Source organism: Mesoplodon densirostris, chromosome 9 (assembly GCF_025265405.1).
Source record: "Mesoplodon densirostris isolate mMesDen1 chromosome 9, mMesDen1 primary haplotype, whole genome shotgun sequence".
In the NCBI taxonomy this organism is placed as follows: Eukaryota; Metazoa; Chordata; class Mammalia; order Artiodactyla; family Ziphiidae; genus Mesoplodon; species Mesoplodon densirostris.
Window position 1 is genome coordinate 6,863,019 of NC_082669.1, and position 18,592 is coordinate 6,881,610.

An 18,592-nucleotide genomic window follows, 5' to 3' on the forward strand; every position below is an offset into this window, starting at 1 on the left:
AGCCTTTGGGGGAGTAGAAGGAGGAGAGGAGGGGGAGGGGAGGGGAGGGGGGAGAGGAGGGGGGAGAGGAGGGGGAGGAGGGGGAGGAGGGAGGGGAGGGGGAGAGGAGGGGGAGGAGGGGGAGGAGGGAGAGGAGGGGAGGAGGTGGGGAGAGGAGGGGGAGGAGGGGAGGGGAGGGGGAGGAGGGGGAGAGGAGGGGAGGAGGGGGAGAGGAGGGGGAGGAGGGAGAGGAGGGGAGGAGGGAGGAGGACAGGAGGGGGAGGAGGGGGGAGAGGAGGGGGAGAGGGGGGAGAGGAGGGGGAGAGGGGGGAGAGGAGGGGGAGGGGGAGAGGAGGGGAGGAGGGGGAGAGGAGGGGAGGGGAGGGGGAGGAGAGGAGGGGGAGGGGATGACAGTGCAGCGGCAGGCAGTGAAGCGCTAACCTAGAAGGCGAGGTGGCAGAGAAGGTGTTGCCTGGACGGGCTCTTGGTCGGGCTTGTAATGGTCAGAAGCCAGCAGACTTGCACAGTCTCTGGAGGTGGTGGGTGTGAGGTGGTGGCAGGTGTGGGTGTGGCCCCACCGCAGTGCGGAAGCTCGGAGGACGCTGGCGTCCCACTGGGGGGCTCCTGGGGGGCTGTGCCGCACTGGCTGTGCCTCCCCTTGCGGGGAAGGAAGTCGACCCGAACAATGGGGGCTGCTGGCTGGAGGCAGGAAGCTCAGGTGACTTTGCCGCTCAGGCAGAGCGGACTGTGGGGTCCCGAAGCGGGAGGGTGTTGTCCTGGCGCCAGATCCCTTCATCCAAGCCCGCTGCGCCCTCACTGGGACCCTTGGGCGCTGCGGCCTTGTGGGCGCGTCTGCCGCCTTATCTGTTTGGCAGCTCATTTGTGATCCTGGGACAGTGATATATGGTAGAAACTGAATATGGCCTTCAAGCCTGAGAAGCCTCACTACCACATGGAGTCTGGCTGCAGGAACACAGCGAGCTTCTGATGACATAGCTTTTGGGGGGGAGAAAAGAAAAAGAAAGACTCTTCAGCCAAAGAAGGTGCTGAATCGTGCCTGGGACATGGCAAGGCTTGCTTTAGGCAAAGTCAACAAATGCTTGGTTGCACAAGGTTGGTGAGCCACGGTGAAGGTCTGACTCGTGTCTCAAAGAATAATTACACTTCTCCCCGAGGGACCACCTGCGATGTCCGTGCCGGCAACTCCGAGAAGGTGGTGGGCGAGCTTTGTCAGAAAGAAGCGGGTCGCTGCCAGGCCTCCTTGCTGAAGACCCAGCTGTGCTCTTCCTCCCAGATCGTTCAGTCCTTTTCAGTTTGTTTTCTGGATTAGAAGGTTCAAGCCTTGGACCGAGTGAGCCAAGGCAATTGATTTTGTTCCTGGGGGGGGGCTCAGGAGCACCATTCTAGCTAGCAGGCGTGGCACCGCGGGCTTCCCTGGGAGGAAGCCCTGCACTGGGCGACACCTTTATGAATAAGTCACAGGCTGCTTGGATCAGAGGCCTCTGCATGTCCTCACAGCTCTGTGTCTCCTCTGCGCTCCCATCCAGGGAAGCTCCAGGGACGGGCTCTTGCCTTGAGCTGTTGGGACTGCGCTGGCCGTGAGATAAGATGCCCCCTGCTCCTTGTAAAGGGGCAAAGCAAAGCCTCCAGGAGGGGCCGGCACAGCCTGGGATGTGTGCACACATCGCCAGGTGGTTTGGGAACCAGTAAGTTTTCTCCTCGGATCCGTTTCCTTGCATTTGATAAGAATGTTCAAACCTCAGTACACTAGCGCAGCCTATTTTTTTGGAAGGAGAGATCCTTTTCCTATAACACTGAGCGACGCAGTAACTCTGGGTTTTATCTGATTCCTGGGGCGTGAGTTGCTCCGCTCAGCTTCATCGTGGAGTCCTGGCCGCCGGCTAAGTGATCCACACCCACGGGCTCTTTCTTAACTTACTGGGGGGTTGGGTAACCGCTGTGGGATTCAGCTCGCAAATGCTCCTCTTTGAATATGTACTTGATGTGCGCTGAGATAGCCATGTTCCCATGTACACGGGCCCGCGTTTCAAGTTTGCTGAGTGTTATGGATAGCTTTTGCTATTGTGTCTTTGAGAACCCCATCAAGAAAGCTAATCATTTCATTTTGGATTACTGAAAGCTTCTCCAACCCCAGGTCACAACGGTGAGAGTCTCTTGTGCGTAGGGTTTCTTGGTTGGTTTTGAATGCGTTTGCTGCACAAATGAGCTTTCACTGGGCTCCTAGAGGAGTCAGCTTCTCCTCCGCCCTTGTTAGAGGCAGGAGGCTTGTTTTTTTTGTCCCAAAGAGTAAACCTGCTAATAACAGTAAAAGCCGTTTTAACAGCTATAGTCACTGAGTGCCCTGCAAGAAACTTCAGGAGTCATCTTGGCTAATCCTCACGTGAACCCCATAATAAACACTGAAATCATTCTCCGTGTGGCTCCTGGGGAAACTGAGGCTGACAAGTGGCAGACAGAGTCATCCACTGTAGGACACACAGCTGGCAATATCTTCGCCAGATCCGAGCACGGCAGAGTGTATCACGGGGCTGGCAGATGCTTTGCAGCTATGAAAGGGTGTTCTGGGGCAGAATTCCAAAGGACGGTGTCTCTCCGTTGCCCTGAAAAGCAGTGTTTTTATGGGAAGCCCATTGCCCCCTGGTTTACTGGGACTCTGGTGTTCCTCTCTTGATGCAGTGTTTCTCCTTCAGGCTGCCCCTTGAAGATGGCCTCTTAATTTGAGAATTCCATGGGTACGTGTATCTGGATCTTTTCACTGACTGTTTCTCTTGTCCTAAGTTTTGTTTTTAAAGGCAAACATGGTAGGGAAAGCATCAGAGGGACCGGCCTCATTCCTCCTTTATTAGAAAGGATTCTTGTCTAGGAAGGAATAGTACCCGGAGGGTGCGAGGTACCTACTGAGCCCTGAGAGGAGGCGTCACCGGGGCTCGAACCTGGGGTCCCCATGACTCACAGTGGTCTGCAGAAGTCGCGTGCACATACGTGAAGGTGTCTCGGTGCATCGCACCCTCATCAGATCCCCAGAGGAGTCCTGATCCTAGAGGCTCGGAGAGCCCTGAGGACCGACCTGGAACCTTCCCGCCGTCAGCCAGTCTGCCTGTCTCTCCCGACTCCGCCTCCTCCTCTGTACCATGAGGATGTGGAATGCAGCCTGTGAGTCGTGTGTCCTCAGCACTGAAGGACGTCCTCGGGGGCTCTACTGGACAAGGCTGGTCCGGACCCCACATCACAGCAGACTGTGCCAGAAACCTTTCCCAGCGGGGGCCTCCCGACCCACCCCCTCAACTCAGTGGCCCCTGCAGGATGCCCACCCTCTAGCACATGGCACAGAGCCTTGGACGGTTCACCACTGGCTGCTGGATACCCTGGGTTTTTTTGTTTTCAGGAAATAACTAGGGAGAGGGCCGGGGGCGCATAGTGGCTCAGGAGGACCCGTGGCAGTGTGAACCCGAGAGAGTCCCTTGCCTGTCGGATCCTCAGTCTTCCCGTCTGTACAGTGGGGAGAGTACCCCTGCATGTGCCCTTGTTGTGAGGACTGCACATCTGTATGCCAAGTGCTTGGGACTTGGCTGGCTTGTACATCCAGAAACTGAGAGCTAAAAACTCCGGTTACTGCTGGGCTCAGAGGCGTGGGAGCTATTACTGGAGGGTGGGGAGGGCTCGCTCCCGCCTGGCACCCATCCTGCCCGCCCCCCGCAGTGCCGTGCTGTCCTCGGGTGTTGGCCTGGGTTTTGGGATGTCCACCTTTTCTTAGATGCTCGCACAGCTGGGCAGTGACATGCAGCTGAATCACAGCAGAGGGGAGCTGACTCACTTGTACAGCAAGTAGTCTCTGAGTGACCTTCTCTGCTGGGACCAAGAGAGTCGTGGGGTTAGAGTCTAGAGTCGTGGCTGGTCCTACACGGTCTGGTCCAAGTCCTGTGAGTGCCGACTGGGAGAAGCGCTGAGAGAGACACTGGCCAGATGCTCCGCTGGAGAACATTCTACGGGGAGAGAACTTCCTGAGGAGCGCGCCTTCCAGGGTGAGTCGGGAGGAGAGGCAACGGCATTTCCGGCAGGGAGCACAGTGTGTGAAGCTCTCGACGAGGGAGAGCTTGCTGATTCAAGGTAGCAGAGGAGGAGGCGTGCAGGGACCGAGGAGACTGGGACAGTCAAGGTGGGTGTGCTTGCGCCGCAGTGCTGGGGGGGGGGGGATGTAAGCGAGGACGTGGTAGCTACTGCGATCTGTGATTTAAATGATGGCTTGAGGGGCTTCCCTGGTGGCGCAGTGGGTGAGAGTCCGCCTGCCGATGCAGGGAACATGGGTTCGTGCCCCGGTCCGGAAAGATCCCACGTGCCGCGGAGCGGCTGGGCCCGTGAGCCATGGCCGCTAAGCCTGCGCGTCCGGAGCCTGTGCTCCGCAGTGGGAGGGGCCACGGCAGTGGGAGGCCCGCGTACTGGGGAAAAAAAAAAAAAAAAGGCTTGAGTGCAGAATCCAGCAGAGGGAGAAGGGGCGAGGGGTGGGAAGGGGCCCATGGGAATCACGTGGAGGGGGGTTTTGTCCAATTGGGATTCTATCCAGACCACCCCGAACTTTCTGGAACTGCTCTCTTTGTGTCCCAGCCGGAAGGCGGGTCTTGTTAGCAGTGGTGTCTCTGTCCCTTGCCCCTGGCCGGGGTGGCAGGGGGCACACGCCCGTGCTCTGTGCCCCTGGCCGGGGTGGCAGGGGGACACGCCCGTGCTCTGTGCCCCTGGCCGGGGTGGCAGGGGGACACGCCCGTGCTCTGTGCCCCTGGCCGGGGTGGCAGGGGCACACGCCCGTGCTCTGTGCCCCTGGCCGGGGTGGCAGGGGGACACGCCCGTGCTCTGTGCCCCTGGCCGGGGTGGCAGGGGCACACGCCTTGCTCTGTGCCCCTGGCCGGGGTGGCAGGGGTACACGCCCGTGCTCTGTGCCCCTGGCCGGGGTGGCAGGGGGCACACGCCCGTGCTCTGTGCCCTGTTGCCTTAGGTATTGAGGACCCTTGTGAAGACCACTCTTTCCTGCCCTTGCTGGCTCCACGGTACTTTTTCCCCTCATTTCTAACAGCCCTGTTGGCCTATATTTGGCGTCCTCTTGGGGTCTGATGTCTGGGTTCCACTTTCTCCTGGAATCTCCTGACCCATGAAAGGATAAACAGAAGGATGTTGTCGGTAGCAGCGGAAGGCCCTACGTCTTACTGATGCCCAGAGCTCACCTGGGCTCCGCAAACGCAGGCACTTGACGTGTTTAAACTTTCACTGAATTTCCTGAGAAAACTGTAGAATATATCTTGCAGAAGGGAAACTCCACCCACTGGGTGAATCCGTTTACAAAAGAGAAGCAGTCCATCGCTTCGCTCATGCTGGCCCCCTTCAAGGCTCTTTCCCGGGTGTGACCCAGGTCCCTGCCTTAAATCCGGTTCCTGAGTGGGTGAGGCTGACAGGGGTCACACAGAGGAAGGAACGGTGCCAGGGACACCCCCGGGACGGGGACAGGCGCTGCGGGACATGGGATGCTGAGGACACAGGCTTGGAACCAGGCTCCTTGCCCTGTAGCCCTCACTCTGAATCACGGCTTTCACTCCCATTCTGTAGCTGAAATCCAGCTGAAATCGCCAACATTCCATTTAAATGTGAAAAGTTAAACTTTTGTCTTTCGGCTTCTTATCCTGCACATCGATCTTCTGACTTTAAGAGGAGGACCGTCCTTTACATTGACACCATCTTCATGATGGCTTTCATTTATGTATTTATTTAAAATGTTTATTGGAGTCGAGTTGATTCACAATATTGTGTTACTTTCTGCTGTACAGCAAAGTGAATCAGTTATACATATACATATATCCAGTCTTTTTTCAGATTATTTTCCCATATAGGCCATTACGGAGTATTGAGTAGAGTTCCCTGTGCTGTACAGCAGGTCCTTGCTGTTTACCTACTTTATATATAGTAGTGTGTAGACGTCAACCCCAATCTCCCCATTTATCCCGCCCCCCTCCTGCACCCTGGTAACCAGAAGTTTATTTTCTATATCTGTGACTCTGTTTCTATTTTGTAGATAAGTTCATTTGTAGCCTTTTTTTAGATTCCACGTATAAGTGATATCACATGATATTTGCCTTTGTCTGTCTGACTCATTGCTTTTATTTTTAATGCAAATAACTTAAACAGATGCCATTAATTTGATGGATACTTTTCATCCAAACAGGAAACTACAAAGCAGTTAAATGAGATAGTCCTCATTGCCTGTTGAACAGTGCACACAGCTAATTAAAAGGCCAGGGTCTTCATGTCGTTCTCAGACAACAAAGAAAAAGCTAGTTTGTACTGAAGCAATGCAGGGCTTGGTCCCTTACCCCTCAGGGTACAGGGGACAGAAGTCCTTCATTCTCTGTTGCTGGCATGTCCCCAACCCCACCCGGCCCTGGTGGGGAGCAGTGGGGCAGTGAGTAGTGACTACTACTAATTTAAAAAAAATTGAAATGATTGCACATGTCAAAAAAAATATTCTGCACTTTGGGCTGCCAATGAATCCCTTTGTAGATCTTTAGGGATTGGTAAACTTTAGTTTTTTTTAAAAAAAAAAAGTGTTATAGAGACAAATTTTCTTGCACAAAAGTTTTACTTAAAAATTCGATAATTATCTCAAAAATCTGTGAAGTGTCTATTTAAGAAGAAATAAACAGGCGTCCTCAAGCACATTCTGCCCTCATCTCGTTTCTGTCCAGCCACTGTGTGCCTTCCGGCTAGAAATGAACTTAGCACAGTACTAAGTCCGTTGCAGATTTCTTCATCAGTCAGATACCCTCTCTGGGGCGTGAGAGCCTATACAGACACGTGACCTCTTGGGGGCACCTGCGCCTCACCGGGTCCTGGGCCTGTCATCTTATTTACGTTACCTAGTTCAAGCCTCACAACAGCGAGACCACAAAATCTGCGACTAGTTCCGGCCTCCTGGGCAGATCCCGGAGTGTTTGCTAGGCCCACCCCTTGTGAGTGTTTAGTGCCTTCGTTGGAGAAGCCTTGGCTTATGCGTTCACGCTTCCTAGCCTGCTGCGTACTGCCAGAGAGCAGGGCAGAAGCCCTTGACTTGGTTCCCTTTCATGCCAAGTATGTGCTGACTCAGAGTCCTCGCTGCGTGGGTAGCTAGCTGCAGGAGTAGACCCTGAGGCGCTGGCAATCACAGATGCCCATGCGGCCCTGCCCACACCTGCCTGCATGTCCTCACCTTCACCCCCCGCCAGCCCGGCTCACAGACACGTGAGCTCAAAGGGAAATAAAGTGTCCACCCTCAGACCCCCCTGGAGACTGCTGGGGACTGGACGGCCTTCCCTTCCGGGTGGGGTGTAGGGGAGCGTATGTCCTCTGGGGCTGTCTGCACACCTCACCCTCTAGGTGTGTTTCCACCAGGGAGGCCAGCACCCTAGTCCTCATCTCAGCCAGGCTGCTGACGCCAGGCCCACGGACTCCTCACCCAGGTGCAGCTGTTCTCAGAAGGCCTCTGACCTTCCCGCGGTCCTGCTTACGTACACCTTCCTGCCCCTGATTCTGTCTGACCCCTGCCCCTCTCTTGTTTCCCATGATGGTGGGATTTCTCCTTTGGGTCTGACGGTCAGCTGCCTTCAATTTGCACTTGTTTGTGAACTTGCCTTCCAGAGCTGTGGATGTGTGTGTGTACATGTGTGCACGTGTGAATCATGTACCTTGAGAGAAGAGCCTGTTTTGTTCCTCATCGTTCATAGGAAATTCCCGAAGCCCCCCCACCTCCGCACGCCCAGGGTCCCTCCCTAACCCCCCAGCCTCACCACGTGCCAGCCCTCCTGAAATGTCCCCACACCCCAAGCCCCTCCCCACCTTGGTGCCGTCGGAATGACCGTCCTTGCTGGGGACAGCCTCAGGCTCACGCTTGTCCTTACCGCCTCCATCTGATTTTTTATGTCACCACTCACAAATCATCTCCTGAAACTTGGTGAACTCGGCCTAAATCAAGAGCCCTTACCAATCCCTGTGGAGCACTCATGCCTTCCTTGCCCTCGTGGTTGTACCATCCTTCTTCCTGGGTCCCGTGAGCTGTCGTCCACCCTTGGGGACCATGATCCCGTGGAGGGTGACTTACAGCTGTGATCATCGATCTTAGGATGGTCCTGGGATGTGATGGGGCCACCACATATCTGTTTAGTGGATGACTGTCTTCCCAGACATGCGTGGCATTGCTCAGAGGAGAAGTTAAGCCTTTAAGTGTGAAGAATAAGGTTTGTGATGGTATGATTACAGTCCTGTTATTCCTGCCCGCCTTTCTCTGATGCTTCCTCCAAACCAGTGATTCCCAGATCACTGAATTCTCTGCTGCACCCACGACTTACAAGGAGGTGACTCAATTCAGAGTCAGATTCAGGAGGCTGGATGGATGGGGCCATTTGCCCAGAACCCCAGGCCTCCTGCACTGATTCTCAATGGAAGTGCCTGGCAGCCTCCAGCCCGCTCCCTCCCTGGGGATGAGCAGAGGCCTTGCGTCCAATAGCTGGAGGAGAATCCAGGTGACCCTGGAAGTGACCTGACCCTGAGAACCAGAGCAGCTCGTGTCCAGTTTTCTGACTCTTTGGAGAGGAAGCAAACTTCTGCTTGGGAGACTCTTAGGAGAGAACGGTGACCCCTTCTGCCTGCAGTGCAGACAGACCCACCGAGCCAGAGCTTGCTTCACCGGGCGGATCAGGACCACGAATAACCTGGTCTGGTTTTTCTTTGAAATTTGGGTGGGGTTCAAATTTCTTTGAACTTTGAAATTCCCTTTCGGGAGAGGCTGTTCACCCTGCTTCCTGCCCGGGCGGCCACCAGCATGGTACATGGGCGGGGATCCTGCGGGCTTGTCAGTGGGCGGAACCGGCATCAGCCTCAGCATCCATGGATGGTCACGCGTAGAGAGCGGAGCACCCTTTGGATTCTGCTCAGGGAAGTAGTGAGCCGTGTGGACGTTCTCTTCTCAGGCTGCAGCCCTGCCTGCCGGGGCCCCTCCAGCCTGGCTGGGTGCCAGCCATGGCCTGGAGGTAGGTTTTCATTCAGCCGCCTGGACTCGGCCCTGGGATTCGCACTCACTGAGCCCGGACGGTGTCAGACGCACAGCCCACACCGTCTTGGATCGGCTGCCTCTCGTTGGGGCAGCCTCTCCGCCTCCTGATTCACTCTGAAGGGCTCTGGGCGAGAAAGCCGTCTGGCAGCGCCCCCGCTGATGTGGGAACTAGCAGACATGGCCCCGACATTTGGGTCATAACTTTGTGATGGTTTTAAGATAAAACCGTTTGGAGCTCTGACTGATGATGTTTGAAATGCCAGCAATGTTTTTACGTGATGGTTTTAACACGGATTACCTTTGAGATGCCAGGAATGTTTTTATTTTTATTGTTTCCATCTGCTAAGTCCTTCCCTGCCCGGGCACTCCCAGCTGGTTTCCTGCAGGGACCCGAGGGCAGGTGAGGGGCTTGCTCAGCAGCTCATGCCCTGAAGAGCCTCCCAGGGTATGCCCAGGAGGGGCCAGGCCCTGGGTCCCTGCCCTGTGGGTCCTCAGACTGGGGCAGGAACCTGGCCCTTTGACGGCCACGTGCTCCCAGACTCAGGTGACCCCAAACGCCCAACACCCGCACAGACCTTCCAAGGTCAGCACCTCGGCTTCCCTGGACCGAGTGAAGGTGTCCGAAGTGGTCCCTCCCGGGCAGAGGAGGCCAGTGGTGCTGCGACCATGTTGTATGGAGATGCTGCTCATAAGCCGGGGGGCCTGGGGCGTCCGTGCACCTGGGCAGCTTCTGCTCTTGAGCTGGCCCACGGTTACACCCTTGAACACACAGCCTGAGGTGTTGTGATGCTCCTGGGGTGGGGGAGGATGGGGTGGGCAGCAGAGGTATCTCGCTGCCCTCGGGCCCTGCTCCCTTCAGGGCTCCCTCCCCTTCCCTTTCCTCTAAGGGGCCCACGAGCCTCCACCCCCGTCAGGTCCTGCATCTTCCGCCTTGTCCCCCAGCCAGAGAAGCTTCTCGTGGGTGGTGGGCCAGAGGCTGAGGGTCCCCAAAGAAGGAGCGAGCCCTGGCAGTAAAGACTCACAGTACCAGCTGATCCCATTACTAGGATGAAACGATTTTATTAGGATGAAGTCTAACTTTATTAGGATGAAAACTTAATTTTATTAGGAGGCAATGATGAAATTGTGATAAAATCACATGACGTAAAATTTACCATTTTTGAGCCATGTTTAAGCATCCAGTTCGGTGATGTCAAGCACGGTCACATTGTTGTGCCACCATCTCTAGAGCTTTTTTTCATCTGGAACCATTCAGCGAACCGGAACTCTGTTAAACAAAAGCTCTGTTAAACCCATCCGACAAAGCTACCCGTCTCCCCCCTCCCCCAGCGGCTGGTAACCACCCTTCCATTTCCTGCCCCCGTGTGAACTTGGCTGCCCTCCGGAACTCCTGTAAGTGGAGTCAGGCAATAGGGGTCCTTCTGTGACTGGCTTGTTCACTTGGCTTAATGGCCTCGAGGTGCATCCATCTTATAGCAGGTGTCCGAATTTGCTTCCTTTCTAAGGCTGAATACTATTCCACGGCGTGTATTGGGCCATAGTTTGTTTATCCTTTCATCTGTTGATAGACTCCGGTTGTTTCCACCTTTTGGCTATTGTGAATAATGCTGCTCTGAACATGGGTGTACAAGTATCTTTTTGAGTCTTTACGTTCAATTCTTTGGGTTATATACCAGGCGTGGAATTGCTGGGTCATGTGGTAGTTCTATTTTTAATTTTTTGAGGCCCCTCCATACTGCTTTCCGTAGTGGCTGCACGAATTCACATTCCCACCAGCAGTGCGCGAGGGGGCTCATTTCTCCATGTCTTCCCCATCATTTGTTATTTTCTGATTTTTTTGATAGTGGCCATCCCAGTCCTGACTACAGCTTAATTTAATGTAATATAATGGTGGTAGTTTGGGGGTATATTTTTCTGTGATTTAGTCTATTAGAACTGGAAGCCCCCAGTTTCACCGACCTGGAAACTGAGGTCCAGGAAGGAAACTCCCCTGAGATAACTATACAGGTGGACACACAGGACCACCTAAGAGATGTTCTTTTCTGCTATGGCCAGGTGTGGCCTCGGAGCCAAGTCAGCCCCTGTACAGGTGTGAGGGCCAGTCACACTGGACTGAGGGGAAACGGAGGATGGGGATTGGCCTGCCCCCCTGAGATCAGGAGGCACCCAGGTTCAGGCCACAGCTGAGTTCTCGGTGGCCTTGTCCCTCCTGGGAGCCCCATCCTACATCTACAGCCCCGTCACCCTGCAGACCGCACGTACTAACACTGCTTCGAGAGCTTTTCAGTGGCTGGGACCACAGAGGTGCCTGGTCTGAGGGCGAGGACCCCAGAGCGTCCTGAGAGATGTCTTCAGCCGCTCCTTTCCCTCTGCCCGTACGCACTCCACTTACACTGGGAGTGTCACTGTCATCTCGAACTCCATCCATGGAAAGGCGATTGCTGGCCGTCCCCCAGGATGCATCCTCTGTGGGGCTTTGCGGAGCCTCGTGCAGGAGTCTGGGTGACGTGCAGTGTCCTCCCCACGCCCCCAGCCCATGCTCTCCCTCACGGCGTCTGTGTCCGGGCATCCTCTCTCCACCCCACCTGTCCTCCACCTCAGCCCTCGTGCTGTGGACCTGGGGCTGCACCTGCTACCTCTCCAGCCTTGCTTCTCCAACCGTCTCCCCGGACGCCACCTCCCTCACCTACCTCCTGACTTCCCCTCCCAAGGCCTCCGGGACCCCGCTGGCTACAGGGTCATCCGGGTCCTCAGTGGCGTCCCACCTGGGAACCTCTTCCCGCAGCAGCTGGGCCCCTCCTCCAGACAAAACAGACACAAAACCATCCTCTGGTCTCGACCTCTTTCTTGGTGACCTTGAAAAAAGTAATTTAGGCCCTCCCCAAGTATCCGTGGGATACCTGTTTATTTAGAACCCACCTGCGCACAGTTCCCCCGACTGTAATATGAGAGCTGGAGATCTTATCCTTTAGACTATGAGGGTCAGATGAGACAAAGTATTTATTTATTTATTTTTTTTTTGGCTGTTGACGTATAGTTGATAGACAATATCATGTTAGTTTTGGGTGTACGGTATAGTGATTCAGTTTCATATATATACATATACACACAAACACATATATATGTTCTTTTTCAGATTCTTTTCCCTTATAGATAGGTTATTACAAAATATTAAGTTTAGTTCTCTACAGTAGGTCCTTGTCGGTTATCTATTTTATATATAGCAGTGTGTGTGTGTTAATCCCAAACTCCTAATTTATCTGTCTCTCCCTTTCTTCATTGGTAACCATAAGTTTGTTTTCTATGTCTGTGAGTCTCTTTCTGTTTTGGAAATAAATTCATTTGTATCTTTTTTCTTTTTTCTTTTTAGATTCCATATGTAAGTGATAAGATGTTTGTCTTTCTCTGTCTGACTTACTTCACTTAGTATGATCATCTTTAGATCCATCCATGTAGCTGCAAATGGCATTATTTCATTCTTTTTTTACGGTTGAGGAAGAGACAAAGCATATTTGGAAAACCCACAGCACTCTGGTACACCATCTGGCAGTATAGTCAGCCCATCGGTGCTGTTTGACATCTCCTTCTATGATGTGCATGACAGTATTTTTTCCTCCCCCCCATACACGTTTTTCCCTCCCTCATCTCCAAAGTCTGCACATCCTCAGGGCTGCTCACAGCCTCCTCTATAGGTGGACACCCCACCACTGCGGTCCATGCAGGGTTCTTCAATTTCATTGTTGTCTCAAGATTTTATAAGTCTGCTGAGTTCCTTGTAGGCTGAAACTGATATAATTTCACTGTTGCCAACATCCATATCAATGAATATTTTTAAGAACCTACAAATATGAAGAGCAGTGTGCTAAATATTGAGCGTACAGACAGCCTTAGTACAGCATCTGCTGGCTTCTGGGGATATTAAATCAGAGTGGAAGAAATGAGGTTCTCTTTTGCCTCATAAAGAGAGGAATCACAGTGGGGGTGGGACCTCTGCGTCCAGGATCTGAGGCTGGCAACAAGCAGCTGTCCCAGCCTGCGGTCTGTACATTCACGGACACACACAAAGCTTCTGAAGCGGGCCTGATGCTGAAAACTCAGCCTCTATGGACTGGTGCCCAATCAGGTCTTAGAGACAGAGTTTTGGGTGAAGTAGAAAAGAATAGATGTATTGCTCTGCTAGGCACAGGGGGACACAGCAGGCTGGAACCCCTCAGAACTGTGTGTCCCAACCCGAGGGGATTTGGTGAGGCGTTTCATAGTGACGGTTCAAGGGCGGGGGTTGCTGATCAAGATCCGGGTGTGTGCGGGGGTGGGGGGGGGGGCCTGCATTCCTTTAACCTGGCCTCAGGCCGGCTCTTCCTAATGGGCTTCTCTGGTTACTTTAATCTGGTCTCAGGTGGTCTCTTGATGAGATCTTCTCTGGAATGAAGAATGCTAATATCTTCCATTTGTTGGGGGTTTTAGTTTATAAGGAGCTTAAAGATATTGTTCTGTGTATCCCTTGAGGGGGAACCAGGACCCCGCCCTAAGGCTGCACTATTATTTCTTTCTTTATTTTTTTTTAACATCTCTCTAGGAGTATAATTGCTTTACACTGTTGTGTTAATTACTGTTGTGTAACAAAAGTGAATCAGCTGGATGTATACATATGTCCCCATATCCCCACCCTCTTGAGCCTCCCTCCCACTCTCCCTATTGTTTCTTGGCTGCTCCTCCCTTGTCTCTGCATCCCCTGCCCTCCCTGATTAGCAGCTGTTTGAACCTGCCCTTTGGAACTCAGGGAAAGGCATGGAGGCTGGAGTCTGTCCGCTAAAAACAAGGCTTCCGTGCCCAGGAGCCCCACAGGGTCCTGCTTGGTTTCAGGTCCACAAATCCATCCGCACCCCAGGCATCACTTTTGGTGTGAAATTTTCCATGTGCACTTCTGAAAATCTGCAAATGTTATTCTGTGAAATAAAAACAGATTCATGAAGTTATGAACATATATATTAACTGTATATTTTTCTATCAGTTGCTTTTATCAAATGATACAAAATCACAGCTAAAACCATATGCCATTTCCATGTTAAGACAGGAGCCTCTGTTCTAAAGAGATGTGATCGTTAACATAAACCAGCTCTCAGAGACTCAGATTTGATTGGTTTGTGCTGGCAGGTAAACACTTTTTAAGCTTCCCGGGTGCTTCTGCATGCAGGTAGAGATCCCTGAGCTCAGCCGTGTGTCTGGAGGCCAGAAGCACCTGGGGGATTCTCAGGAGACATGGTTTCGAGCTGTGTCTTCAAGGGATCAAAACCTCCAAGGCAGATGGTGAGGCAAAGGCAAGGGGGGACTTTCGTGCTTCCAGGATCAGGGACCAGTGTCCTGTTACCAGCCAAGTGGGGGAGATCCAAGAGGGGCCAGGACTGAGGGTCCGTGGAGAGCCCTGATTTTCAAGCACTGCTGTGGTTTGGATGTTGTGACAGCTGCTCAGGGGCCAGGTGTGTGGTGGCCCGGAGTCTACGGGTCCAGATGGCCACACACAGCTGGGTTTTGCTGTGAAGGTGTTCAGAGCCCAATCAGATCTTTGATTTTTACTTTTTTCAAAAAAAGCTAGAAATTCATTGTGTTCTTGTGAAACATTCTAGTTTTTTTCAATGTTGGCCAACTTACACGTGCACACATGTACTCTCACACATGTGCACATGACACAGCACTGGACCCACAGAAGCCTCCCTGGGCATCCGTACAGCCTGCAGGGAGCATCTTGGTTTCTGTGTGGCCACAGGGAGCGTCTTGGTCTCTGTGTGGCCGGGGATGTTATGTGCAGAGCAAAGCGTGAGAAGATGAAGGGCATGCATGGTGGCGCTCAGTGCGTGTCTGTGGAATGAGGGGGTCACAGTAGGATTGGGTGGCAGGAGGCTGGGGTGTAGGAAGAGACTGCATTTGTGCAGACGTTAGTGATGAGGGCTGGGGGTGCAGCAGTAGGCGTGGGGAGGAGGTGGGGATGGAAACAGCGTCCCAAAGCTGCCTCTGGGTGGTGGGGACAGCATTTAGTTGGAAAAATCTGGAGTAGTAGACATTTCTTCTTCCTCTTTTGACCCCATCACCGTGCTGGCTGAATGAACAAATGCCTCCTTTTCTATTCAGCGTGTTCTGAAGGAGTTCAAGCCTTCAAGCCAGCTTTTTTTCTTTTTTTATTGGGGTATAGTTGATTTACAATCTTGTGTTAGTTTCAGGTGTGCAGCAAACGGATTCAGTTATATATATACATATATCTATTCTTTTTCAGATTCTTTTCTCATTTAGGTTATTACAGAGTACTGAGTATAGTTCCCTGTGCTATACAGTAAACCCTTGTTGTTTATCTATTTATATATATTAGTGTATATATGTTCATCCCAACTTCCTAATTTACCCCTCCCCCTCACCCTTCCCCTTTGGTAACCACAAGTCTGTTCTCTGTCTGTCAGTCTGTTTCTGTTTCATAGATAAGTTTATTTGTATAATATTTTAGATTCCACATAGAAGTGATATCATATATTTGTCTTTCTCTGTCTGACTTACTTCACTTAGTATGATAATTTCTAGGTTCATCCATGTTGCTGCAAATGGCATTATTTCATTCTGTTTTGTGGCTGAGTAATATTCCATTGTAAAGCCAGCTTTATTAGTACCCAGAAATAAAAATGTAGTTTACTTGGAAAGTATATTTATTTCCTAAAAATGATTTTTTCCTGAAAGTACTTCTGGGAGGTAATGCTAATGGCAGGTGGACTGCTCAGAGACTGGGCTTCTAGCTGAGACCTATGGTTGATTAATGAAGGAACACATGACTAGTCTCTCTTCCTTGACTTTTCCATCTGTATAATGGGCCGATATCTGGTCTTCCTAATAGAGGTTGAAGGATGCACTGGTTAAAACGTCAGGCTCTGGAAACAAATTGTCTGTAATCTGAGAAAGGTGTGCCCAGACTCTTTATCTATAAAACAGGAATGGCAGTACCTCCTCACAGTGTTATTGTGAGGAATAAATGAATTAATACTACACAGTCCTTAGACCAGTGCAATATATGTTTCCTACTTCATCTTTATTTCTATAAGTTTAAAGGAAAAATATGTAATGAATAAGAATAAAGCATAAAAATTATTTAAAAAATATGATGTAGGTATAAGGTTTTTAACAAGAAAAAAAGAGAACTAATTTATATCTACTTATCAGGGTAGAGGATGAAACCCAGGTGTCATTCCTAAGTCTTGTGTTGGCCAGTGAAGTGAACAGTGATGGTTTGAGGCCTCATCTGAACCCTATTTGCTGTTTTTCCCCACTTTAAACGACCTCTTTCCTTTTACTACTAAAGCATAGAGAGGTGATATTATAGAAGAAATTAGGAAATGCATAGAAGTGAAAATAGCAAAACAAATGTCATGGTACCCATCACCCAGAGATCATTGTTACTAATTCTTTGCCTTGTCTTTCTAGACTGTTTTGTGATCTAGTGCCATAATGCATACTTCTCTTATAAACGGTATTTCTCAAAACAAATAATATTTCAAAGTTTGTTTTCTTAAAATGTCTGTATTGAGTATTTTGGAACATCAACTTATATACATTTAAAATATATTTATTCTTTTACATGTAGTTGTCCAGTTTTTCCAGCACCATTTATTGAAGAGACTGTCTTTTCTCCATTGTATAGTCTTGCCTCCTTTGTTGTAGATTAATTGACCATAGGTGTGTGGGTTTATTTCTGGGCTTTCTATCCTGTTCCATTGGTCTATATTTCTGTTTTTTGTGCCAGTACCATACTGTTTTGATTACTGAGCTTTGTAGTATAGTCTGAGGTCAGAGAACCTGATTCCTCCAGCTCTGTTTTTCTTTCTCAAGATTGCTTTGGCTATTTGGGGTCTTTTGTGTCTCCATTTTTAAATTATTATTTTAAAATTATTTGTTCTAGTTCTGTGAAAAATGTCATTGGTAATTTGATAGGGATTGCATTGAATCTGTAGGTTGCCTTGGGTAGTATAATCATTTTGACAATATTGATTCTTCTTAATAACCTAAATGGGAAAAGAATTTGAAAAAGAATATATATATATATATATGTATAACTGAAACACTTTGCTGTATACCTGAAACCAATACAGCATTGTAAATCAACTATAGTCAAATATAAAATAAAAATTGCTTTTAAAAAGAATATTTAACCAGTACTGGTATAGCATTGCTTTAGTACCATCATTTACTGAAATTCTCTCTTTTTGACCTGTGGTTAGAATATCTTACCTACGTTTGCCATTATAAATTGCGTTGTACTGAGTATCTTTGCACCTCCCACAATGCATTCCTGTGGGATTGTTTCTTTAGGATAAATTCCTAGAAATGGAATTCTGATGTCTGATGCTTTGGGCCAGAGTGCCCCAGCGCATTGCTCTGCAGGAGAAGTTAAACGTTGAGGGCTCACGTGGCCTCTCTGCGGCTCCTCGCTCTGGAAGAGGGCAGGCGGGAGCACAGCGAGGTGGGGAGGGGCAAGGCCCTGGGAGCCAGACACACCTGCTCTGCATCCCTGCTCCGGGCTTCGGGGGAGCTAGGATCTTACTGACACTCAGTGTTCTCAACTGCAAAATACTTTCAATGAAGTGAGCTTCCTAAGCGTATTATTAGCATAGGTCCTGATGCTGAGTAAATGCCAGTTCTTGTTATATAATGCCCAGGGCCTCTGTAAAATAAGATTCTTATATATAAGTAACGAACATATAAATAAATGTGTGCATGTATATACATACACATAAACATACACATGCATATGCACATACATATACGTATATGTACTTGTACATAAAACACCTATGTACCTAAATGCAAAATAAAACACCTACACAAAGTAAGGTCAGTTGCCTCCCCTGAGTAATGTGGGAGGAGACAAGAATTTCTAAAAATGTTTGTCAGAGTGGGTGATTTATCGACAGGTGTTTAGAAGCCTACAAGGTGAATTGAGAATTCAAAGCACGGTCAGAAATAAGGTGAAAACAGAGGGGGCGCAGGTGGCGTGTTAAAATGCCGTCACTCGTAGCCCCTGCCACTAAACTGCCACCTCTGCCCACGGCGCCCGTGTCTGCGGGTGTTGGTCTGGTGGATTTTCTGGCTAATTTAGTACCTCCTGATGTAGTCCTATCACATCCTCAATACCGTGGACCCATGGACTCCAGATCCGCAGCTGGTTGTGGATCCAGCGGTTTCAGCCAGAGCAATGCAGACCCCTTAGTTAGCTGGGACTTGTAACCCAGTCCATGGTTCAGAAAGGACTGGTCCAAGCACATTCTGCTGCCCCAGCCCACTCCCAGGAGGGGGACACATTTTAGGCTGTTTCTTTCCAGGAACACTTACTTTCAAAAATGCGTCCTCCATAGACCATAGACGGGCGGTTGCCGAGGGGGAGGGGGTGGGGGAGGGATGGAGTGGGAGTTTGGGGTGAGCAAATGTAAGCATTTATATATAGAACGGCTCAACAACAAGGTCCTACTGTAGAGCACAGGGAACGCTATTCAATAT

At 50.7% G+C, this 18,592-nt stretch overlaps 1 protein-coding gene across 1 annotated transcript in view; it reads left to right on the forward strand.

Moving 5' to 3' along the window:
* Positions 1-18,592, forward strand: part of COBL (cordon-bleu WH2 repeat protein) — a 245,674-nt gene that overhangs the window by 66,110 nt on the left and 160,972 nt on the right. The window lies entirely within an intron of this gene.